The sequence below is a fragment of the Spinacia oleracea genome, chromosome 4 (assembly GCF_020520425.1).
Source record: "Spinacia oleracea cultivar Varoflay chromosome 4, BTI_SOV_V1, whole genome shotgun sequence".
Lineage (NCBI taxonomy): Eukaryota > Viridiplantae > Streptophyta > Magnoliopsida > Caryophyllales > Amaranthaceae > Spinacia > Spinacia oleracea.
The window spans coordinates 155,938,634-155,949,970 of record NC_079490.1 but is presented as its reverse complement, the minus strand read 5'-3'; the positions used below and the strand labels follow the sequence as shown (position 1 = coordinate 155,949,970).

The window sequence follows — 11,337 nt, the reverse complement described above, 5'->3', positions numbered from 1 at the left end:
TTTGCTAATAGTCTAGAAACTATTCTTGGTTGATAGGTACGTCTAAGAACTTATTAGGTAAACCTATCGATTTTGCCACGACATAAAAGGACTCCTTACTTATATCGTTGAGTTTCACCAAAACTAACATGTACTCACAATTATTTGTGTACCTTGCCCCTTTAGGACCAATAAGTAACACCTCGCTGAGCGAAAACTATTACTAGATTGATGTAAAGGATATCCAAGCATGTGTATATTTTGGCATGGCACCTTTTAACTCAATTTTTAAGTTTGGAACTTAAGGCTCTTACTATGTTGGTTAGATTTTAAGTGAACTAAAATCCTTAATCATGCAACATAATCAAGCTTTGATCTCATGCATTTTAAGACATATTTAAAAGCAATAAATAACTTAAAACATGCATAAGATAAATGTGATCTAGTATGGCCCGACTTCATCTTGAAGCTTTAACTTCAAAGTCCTTCTTGAAAATCTCCGTGGGAGGCACCATTTTCTTCAAATAGGATAAGCTATAATTAACACTAATTACAACTATTTGATGGTACGCAGACCATATTTGAATTGAAAAACAACTTTGGTACTTTAGACCAATTACATTCAAATTAATGGTACGCATACCATATTTTCTATCCTATTTGGGCCATACTAGTCACTTCATAACCTGCAAAACAGTACATATATAATATATACCATTCACCCATTCATTATCATGAATGGCCCACATAGCTGGTTAGTAAAACACATTATGCGTCACATAAACATTTGCAGCAATTAATCAAGGGCACCAATAATCTACAAATTATTCAGTCCTTATTAATTCTAATCAAGTTGTTTTAACCTTAAGGATTTGTAGACCTAATCAAGAGTATATGACTAAAAAGGGCTCCCATTTAAACCAATAAATTCATATGCTTTACTAATTTTAAACATAAAAATGTATTTCTAGTCTAACCGGAAACATACAAATTTAATTAAAATTTAAAGCTCATATAAATTTATAATTGAATCCATAAATTTAATTTAATTTCAGTCGTATTTAAATTAATTCATGATTTTAATTTTAGTAAAATAATTAGAATAAATAAAATTTATTATAATTAAGATATTCAAAATTAAAATCCAAGAAAATAATTTAAATTATTAATTTTAAAATTAATTAAAATTACGTAAACAGAAAATCTCAAATTAAAATTTCAAAACGATCTAATCGCAAAGCAACAACCCCACGCAACGCACGCCCATGGGCCACACGCACACAGCCGTCGCTGACCATGTGCGCGCAGCCCATGCGCTGCGTCGCATCGCTGCTGCTCCCTATAGCAAGGCATCAATCGAACACGCGATCCAGTGCTCGCTGCGCGCGCCAGCGCTCGACGCAACAAGCATGCTGCCGCAGCCCATCGCTGGGCGCAGCGCTCGTCGCACGTCGCAACAAGCAAGCTGCTCGCCATCGCTGGGCGCAGCGCTCGTCGCACGTCGCAACAAGCACGCTGCACGCCATCGCTGGGCGCAGCGCTCGTCGCACGTCGCAACAAGCACGCTGCACGCCATCGCTGGGCGCAGCGCTCGTCGCACGCACACATGCGCTTGTTGCGCGTGAGGCTCCGTGCGCTTGCGCGAGGCAGTGCGCGCTGTGGCGCAGCACGCTTGCTGCCCACACGGGACTGCTCGCTCCTTGCTCTCGCCCTTGCCCATGCGCCCATTGCTCACAGCCCACGACACAAGGCAGGGCTGCTGCCTTGTGCTCGTGCACCATGCCCTTGCTCGCTGCATTCGTACCGCATGGGCGACGAGCTCCCTTGCTCGTCGTCGCATGCCCGCACTATACAACACCCCTTAAGGGTTCCACGTAGCGTCCATTGGTTTGTGCGTGCAAGTTATATGAGCGAATCGCATAAAAATTAAAAATTTATATTCAAAATTAATGACAAATTAATAAATAATATTAATTTCATAATTTTAGGGCGAAAAATCGAAAATTTATTATTTAATTGATTTCCGATTAACATGGATTCAAGTCTAGGTCATAAAAATTTAAAATTTAACATAAACATACAATTTTTATGGTGGTTTTTAATCATAGGTATCTAATTAAATTATAACTAATTATGAAAATCAAATTAATTCTAAATTATTCCAATTTTCAACAAATTAATCATAATTACAAATTAGATTGCATAATTAACAAGGCTAGGCATTCAAACTTGTTAAACATAATTAGTTATAATTTAATTAGATACCTATGATTAAAAACCACCATAAAAATTGTAGGTCAATCAAAAATTCAAGATTTATCAACAAGAATCGCAAATATTTAATTTAACATCTTAAATTTACGAAATTTTGCATTCGAAAAACTAAAACCTCCGAAAAGTCATAGTTAGGCTTCGAATTTGAGAATTCTGGGTTCGGCCGAAAGATAATGTTTTTGTCAAAATTTTAGAATGCCTTTTACATGCGGAATTGACACAAAAATCACTCGATTTGGATGAGTAACGAAGAAACTGCCGAAAAACTGCGTACGTATAATTAAATAAACGCAATTTGCAATTAATTAACAATTACGAAAATTAATCACCCCTTTTTAATTCTTGCAAATTTGTAATATTTAACCATGTTTATGCAATTTAGATTATGAAAATAATAAGAGGCTCGTGATACCACTGTTAGGTTATGATACATATGACAATTCATAAATCATGCGGAAAAACCATAAAGCCAGGAAAGCATATTATATTCACATAATCATTTAGCATAGAATTGATGCATACATGTTGTAGCGTGCCTTCCCTAGCTGCGCCCGAACCGAACAAGAACAAGTCTTTAGGACTCCAAATGTCGTCCCTCCGTAGATAGTCCACAGTACGTCCGGATCCGCCTCAAGTTAGACCAACTAGAATCGCCCTTAAGGTTGCTAGGATTTTCGGCTAGTGTTTGCAAGTGTATGGCTAATTTTATTTCAAAAACTTACCCTTTGAATACTTCAATCGTCACTGTAAATAATGACCCTAGGCACTTATTTATAGAGGTATGGAAAAGGAACTGGAATCCTATTAGGATACTAATTAATTTAATTAGAATCCTGCTAGGACTCTATTTAAATAAACTTTATCTAATAGGTTTAGGATTTAATCTTTTATCGAATCCCGATAGCTTTAGGATTCGCACACGAGCATCGCACGAGCACCGTACACCCGCGCAGGCCTTGCGGCCCACGCTGAGCGCACAGCGCTCGGCCCATGCTACTGTCCGCGCGCGCCCATGGCTTCGGCTAGGCCTGGCTTGCGCTGGGCCTGGTCGAGGCTTTGGCGTGTGTTGGTGATGCGTGTGGCTTGCTGGGCGATGGCCTGGCTTCGTGCTGGGCCTTCGTCTAGCGAGCCTCGTCCGATGCTAATTCATACGATACGCTTCCGATTAAATTCCCGATTTCGGAATTCATTTCCGATACGAACAATATTTAATATTTCCGATTCCGGAATTAATTTCCGTTTCGAACAAATATTTAATATTTCCGTTTCCGGAATTATTTTCCGATTCCGATAATATTTCCGATTATGACAATATTTCCGTTTCCGGCAATATTTCCATTTCCGATAATATTTTCCGATACGTACCATGTTTCCGTTTCCGGCAACATCCACGACTTGGATAATATTTATATTTCCGATACGATCCATATTTCCGTTTCCGGCAATATCATCGTTTCCGGATTATTCATTTCTTGCTTGTGACGATCTCAGCTCCCACTGAAACCAAGATCCGTCGATTCCGAATATCCATAGATAGAGTATTTAATGCCATTAAATACTTGATCCGTTTACGTACTATTTGTGTGACCCTACGGGTTCAGTCAAGAGTAAGTTGTGGATTAATATCATTAATTCCACTTGAACTGAAGCGGCCTCTAGCTAGGCATTCAGCTCACTTGATCTCACTGAATTATTAACTTGTTAATTAATACTGAACCGCACTTATTAGACTTAACATAGAATGCATACTTGGACCAAGGGCATTATTTCCTTCAATTAATACTTTGGTTTTGGGCCTTAATGGTTCCAGTTTGTTAAGTGACCATTAACTATTCAATGTGTTTGAAAGTTAGTTATTTCTGCTGTGTAATTCTGGTAAACAGCTTAGCCGTTATCACGGTGGTGGTAATATCTTGGTAATTCTTTTATATTAGTCGGAAAAAGGGAATTATAAATATAAGGAATTATCAGGGTGTTACAGCAGGAAAATAAACTTTTAAAATATTCTAAAGTTCTGCAAAATCACTTAAATAGTATGAATTACTATTAACTAGCCGTTTAAATCGTAGCTTAAGGAATTACCACTCCGCACTATTATTTAATGCAAAGCAGTTCTTAAACTAAAGCTCAGCAAATACCATTTTGTAGTATTCATTGCTATAAATTGGCCTAAAGCTTCTAAATAGCATTTTGTAACACCCTAATAATTCCTTACTTTTATAAAACCATTTTCCAACTTAAAATAAAGGAATTACTATTGTATTACCTCTACCGTGATAACGGCGCTCTAAGGCTAGTACCAGAATTACGCAGCGGAATTAACTAACTTTCAAATAATAAATAATAGTTAATGACCTCCATACAAGTTGGAACCATAACAGCCCAAACCAAAATACTTTAAAACATAATCCATTAACTAATTAGAACATTATAATCTAGACTAATTAACACTAGTAGAAAAAACCCTTATTGCAGCGGGCTTTTAGACCCCTGTTGCAGCGTACATCGTATGCTGCAACTGGGGGGCCTGCAACAAGTCTGAACTTGTTGCAGCGTACAATGTTCGCTGCTAAAAGGGGTTTTTTGCAGCGTACATATGTATGTACGCTGCAACAAGTGCCAAAAAATTGGCAAAAATTTGGGCTGTTATGGCAAGACTTAACTTTTGGGCTGTTATGCAAAAATTGGCAAAAAATTGGCAAGACTCAACTTTTTGCAGCGTACATTTATTTGTACGCTGCAACAAGTCTGGAATTTTGCAAAAAATTTTTCCCTTGTTGCAGCGTACAATATATATGTACGCTGCAACAAAGCACTTTTGGCGGGAAAATTCTAATTTTGTTTAGGGATACCTAGAGTGTCTTGCACCAAATATAGAAACCTGTCAAAACAATAATAGAATAACGCAACCTATATAACAAATATAAAAACAACAACTGGAGTTTTGTATACTATATATCCCAAAACCAAAGTGCACATATTACATTTAAATATATGTTCCAATTTCAACATAAACATACATTTTAATATAAAATTTATTCTATAACAACTAAACCAACTCGATCAAGCGCGCTAAAGCCAATAATAAATACTTGCTGGTAAAAAACTTAGCCCATTGCTCACGAACCACTTCAAATTCCTCGCATAAGGCGCAATCCTCGGAGTGTAGACCTTTACAAAAACAGAAATTTAAATTAAACATTAGATTAAATACAAATTAAATATCACATTTTAACATTCAAGAAACTAATGACAATTTCCTAATAGTCTAAAATTAGGACCAAACATAACTCAGCATCAAGAAGACAAGAAGAGTATAAAAAACCATCTCCATACTCTATCAGCAAAGATTCAGAGGCATACCTACCATTAATCACAAATCAGAAACATTATAAACAATAACAGTGTCATCCCCCCCCCCCCCCCATATGACATGAGTGTACTATGTAAAAAATGGAATCCTGTATAGAACGGTCTCATATAATTAATTGCGCAAATGTAATGACTTTTTAATTATTTGTAGGGTGACAAAACTACTGACCTTATAATTCTTTTAAGTTTTAAGAGATAACTTTCGATGCCTCAGATCTCACACAAAAGATGACTACGTCAATACTTTACAACATAAGAATCCACAAACAGACTTGCCCCAACAGGAAAAATACAATTTATAACAAATCCAGCCAGCTCCACGCAAACTGATTGCATAGTATCAACAACATACCTGTCCTCTCAGTAACAGGAACAATAAATCCCTCTATGATTATGTAACACTCGAGGAGAACTTTAAAAGACAAGAACTTTTCTCACCTCAAAAATTCATAGGCATCTTCTTCTCTTCCGTGACCAAGATGGCTAATGTTAGAGGGGATTCAGATAGGGGATAACGGAGTGTAACCTTCCCTTCCCTTCCCTTCAGCATAAGATTTTTAAATTCACAAATAAAACACCATTCATCCTTCCAACCTGCCAGGAGCAGCATAGATGAAAAAGTCATTAAAGATAAACTCAAGTAACAAAGGGATTCAAGTCTCGAGACACTCTAAGCTTAGATACTTGCATTCTTTTGAATGAACCCCTTGAAGGAGATACATCGTCAAAGGTCCGATATAACAGCAGCAAAACATTTGGAGAAAAAAAAATACATTTCAAAGGTTCATTGTAGCAAGCCAGGGGTAGAGGTGTATAGACACGCCTATGTTCTATTCATGGAGTAGATAAGAATTGAGATATACATTCTCTGTTCTTTATTATGCAACATGTAGGGGATGCATGGTATTATGGGATCCCGTGAGATGAGGAAGAGACAGAGAGAAAAAATTAGAGGGGACCATGTGATGAGGAGAGAGTAGAAAGATATCATGTGCATATAAGGAAAACTGCAGTAAATATGAAGCTTCCAAATAGAGAAAGATTGCAATTAATATTTTTTTTAATGGAGGAAGTGTAATTTAGCCTTACTCCGGAGCTTTCCGATAGCTGCACTCACCTTTTAAAAGGCACATCCCCAATAGCCATAGACACAGCAAAACATCCATTAACACGAGGAACTCCTCGCAGATTTATTAAAAGAAAATGTCACAAATGCCTTTCTTTCCTTTTTATTAAAAACCTTGAGTTATTTTCCAACACAAAAATTGCCTTCAGAGGATAAGAACGTTTTAAGTTGGTGAAAGCACACACCTTTCATCAATTTTCAGTTCTATCAAGGATTAACTGAAGTGTGTCAAGTGTTGATGCAGTCAAATGTTGAGGAAAACTGAGATTTGATCATAAGCATGTATCCATACCTGAAGCTGAAGGACTAGAATGGGAATCGTTGCCCGTTACTACTGGAGCTGAAGGGGAGGGCTGCACCATGTGTTTCATGCGTCTGAAAAAAGAGAGATTAAAAAAACTCAGAGTAAATGGATATTTATAAACTGAAAAGGAGAATACAGGACAAACAAGATGTCAAAGAAAATCACAGGGAATATAAATTGCTGAAGTAAATCTTTTTTGAAGTTCTTTTGTGGTGAAGGGTGAGCTCTAAGTCTGAACAACAACTATTCTCGCAAGGACCACAGAAAAGTTCTTAAAACATTGGAGAAAATCTAAGACACATCCAATCCCCCCTGATGAGATAAAACCTTCACATACCAATTTACTCAGACGTGCAAATATGCACCTTATAATAGAATACAGTTTAATGAGATTCTGTAAACACAACATATAAGTAAAAGCAGTGCAGTGAGTGTTATAATTCACTTTCAGCTGAGCAAAAGAGTTGCTTCCTTATCTATTTCATGTAAGTAGTTTTTAACTATAAGTGAACAGTTTCTGTTAGTATTCACTCAGAAAAGCACTAGATCTATTGGTATCTGTTTTATTCCTAGAGTTTCCTTCAGTTTTAAGTTTCAAACCACTAGTTTCTACTTTTTAGTACACGATAATTCAATAGCAAATTATGGGAATAAAACGAATACCAATATTGTATAGACTCCTATTGTAAAGGGTCTGGCAGAAAAGACATGACAGTAAGAACAGCTATAACTCTATAACCCTTATTCACATCACATAATGCATGGAGAAGAAACCTAAATGCAACCCTTATTCACATCACAAGATTTACTTCAGCAAGATTTGCAAAATAGCACAGGGAATATAAATTAAAACCTATAAATAGCAAAGGTATGAAGCTAGAAAACCTCATACTTTGTATCAAATTAAATAAGCAAGAACAAAGTAACCCTAGTTTTCTGAACCCCAGATTATTTCATACAGATTCAAACACAAATTTAGATTCTTCAATCAATTAAACAAAGAAATTAACTACATGAACCATAGGCATCAGTAAATCAACTAATTAAATTAATTACAAACAACATTTACCATAATATTTAAACAACAAATCCAACAAAGTTTTCAATAGTTGCATAAATTTAACAAATCAAACAAGATTATACCTCATATGCGCTTGTTCTTTCCTCAAAATCAATCAATTCATTTCGTCAATTAATACTTTATCAAGAAACCGATGAAATTCCAAAATTTGTAGAACGTGCCCTCCTCCAGCTAGGCCCGGGTGTAACAACAACACATGTAGAAGTCTTTCTCTAAACAACCCCTTCACCAACATCACCCCACGCAGAGGCGGTGAGCTAGCTACCGATGTAGTCCGTATCAACTCCACTGACGGGTCTAACCCGGGCCAACTAGTAACCATACCCAAGTACCTCTTTGTTTGTGCACCCAAGTCCTTGTTACAAGGCCTAGCAAAAGGAGTGTCTGGGGTTGCTGCCCTAGGGAAGTCCAAACTCTCTCTCCCTTCTCAATTTTCCTCAGCTTTCCGTATCCCTCAAAAATTCGCGCTATGCTTACCTCCCCTTAGAGAAAACAGCGTCGTCTTTATCGGGGACGGACCTTACAATTTCTCCCCTAATATAGATGTTACAACCTTGCTTTCTTACACTCCCCTTAGAGAAAACCAAATCCGCAGACGTCAAAATTAGGGATGCCAAATCAAACCACCAGTAACATGTGAAGGAAGCATGGGTCTAACAAGAGTAGGAAAACCCTCTTCTTCAAGCTTAGCATTCAGCTTCTCTGCTTCTTCAATTGTGTATTCTCTCACATCATCGCTTGCTATTACTCGATTTGAGAAATCTCTTGCTTTTACTACTCCATAATTCCTAACATACCTAACATTAATTTTGTAACCCCATTCAAATTCAACAAAAAAAACCCCCCAAATTTAATTTTTTTCATCAAATTTAATTGAAAAATTAGGTTACTCACTTTCTGGGTGAAGAAAACCGAGGCAATGAAATTTCAGCATAAACAGGAGCAGGATTGTTTGCAACTCGAGGAGATCGTCTCACTTGTATAATTTGTTTATCCATAATCCGAGGCTTGCTCGCCGTTTTCATCTGTTTCAATTGAAAAATTTAATAAACAAATTAACAGATTATAATTTGTTAAGTATCTTATACTTAACAAACCCAAAAAAAACCCAATCATTCGAACAGACCCTAAAAAAACTCAATCATTCGAACAAACCCTAAAAAAAACCAATCATTTCCCCCAAACAATTAACGAAATGGACCAAAAATAATAGGTATACACCAACATACAAAAAATTGCTAAATCAACTCCAGATCTGGCGATTTGAACCATACACAAGCCCCAACACCACAGACATGTTAATTGACGAATAGATTAGAAATATACCTGTGCAATCGACGACGTTTCTTACGAATTGAGATAGCAAAGACAAACGAACTATAGGAGGAGATAGAGTCTGGATATAGCTTAGTTTTCCGAGCAGGGAATGACTTCGCCGGTTGTTTTTTCGAGTAGGGAACCACCGGTGAGAGGCGAGGAAATTAAATAGACTCTTGCTGGACTACCACCGGCGACGGGCGAGACCCAGCGGCGACGACCACTGGTGAGAACCACCGGCGAGAAGCAGGGTAAGCCGAGAGAAGGAGAAGGGAGTACTGAGAGTGGGATATTCGCTGCGAAATTGGTATGAGGTTTGAGATAGAAATATATGTTTGGTCTGAGTTAAAGTTGCAGCGAAAAAAATTTACAAATATGTTATTGCAGGGGGCTTTTACCATGTACGCTGCAAAATAAAAGGCCTATTGCAGGGGGCTTTTATTATGTACGCTGCAAAAATCTCTTTTGCAGGGGGCAATTAATTTGTACGCTGCAACAACCCTTTAAAGGGTTTGACCCGCGTTGACCGACTGGTTGTTGAAGCGTATTAATACTTGTACGCTGCAACAAGGGGGTTGCAACAAGGGTTTTTTCTACTAGTGTAAATAAATAGAGTTTTAAAACAATGTAAGAGAAAACAACCCGCTCAACCAATCCCCATGCTAGATAACTTCTCTTGGAAGTCATCTCTACAAACCTGTTTATTAAGATTCTACTCCTCAACAATGCAAATGCAAATTATGGATCATCATAGAGTCATTAAGGCAAAAGCCATGACCAAAACACAAAGCACGTAATCAACGAAAGCTGAGTACAAACAAGCTAGAATGAAATCATATATCTAACATACTTAATTCCAACGGTACATTAGATTACATGCGAAAGCCAATTAAGTAAACAATCAATCATGAATACAAGACTCGACTCTTGACATGACTTTTGACTCATAGGTTAATTAGAATAATTTTCGAACGGGCCTAAAAGAAATATCCATAAAGGAAGAGTGTTGGGAGCCCTCCAAACACCATAATAATAATAACCCAGTTGTCGGACCATACCGACATAATTCCAGCGCGTAAAAGAAATGAAACAACGTCTTGTATCATTCATAGGAGTACAAATCCCTTGGTAAGATACTCCCCCCATTGTTCATACTCAAGTTTTATACATTCCAAGAGTTTTGAAGCTTGTTCCGGTTGCACGTTACGTTTATTAATATTTTATTCACAAAGCCAACTCGAGACACAATCAAGCAAAGCATTTAATAAACGAACAACCAAACAATAGTCTGTTAAGATCCTTAGGACTTGTGATCAATCATTCAAAACTCAAGTGAAATTACTCCCATTGTTTCTTCTCAACATACCGTTGAGTCCACAACATGTCTGTTAACATGCGGGTTGTGCACTAGGCACGAATAATTCCTAATTCAATTCACCTTGACACATTCTACAAATGCAGTGGCTTACGTGAGCATACCCTTCATATGTAGCTTAATAAATATGACTTGTAAGTCTACCCTACAAATGTTGTGGCTTACATGAGCATACCATTCATATGTGGTAAATAAAATGGTGCAACTAGGCACAATATACTTGGCTCATAAAATGCTAGACATTACGTACAATAGCATAAATCATTCCTTGCATGCGAATAAAACCATACATGCATAACCATACTTGGATAACATGCTTGTTATTTAAATTCAACAAAGATAACCAATCATAACATGCTTGTTGACTTCAATTCTTGTTGACTTCAATTCTTGTTGACTTCAATTTAACAAACATAAATAATACTCTCTCTGTATTTATTTAAGGGATACACTTGGCTTTTTCGGCCGTATTTATGTAAGAGATACACTTGTCATTTTTATTAACTTAT

The 11,337-nt window shown here is 37.0% G+C and overlaps 1 long non-coding RNA gene across 1 annotated transcript; it reads right to left on the bottom strand.

Annotated features, from left to right (window-relative positions):
• Positions 1 to 8,278: 8,278 nt before the first annotated feature.
• LOC130459855 (uncharacterized) lies at positions 8,279 to 9,773 on the bottom strand. Its single transcript, XR_008919549.1, has 3 exons — positions 9,463 to 9,773; positions 9,031 to 9,161; positions 8,279 to 8,924 (listed from the first exon to the last, which is right to left on the bottom strand). It is a non-coding gene; the product is annotated as an uncharacterized lncRNA (long non-coding RNA).
• Between the last annotated feature and the right edge of the window lie 1,564 nt (positions 9,774 to 11,337).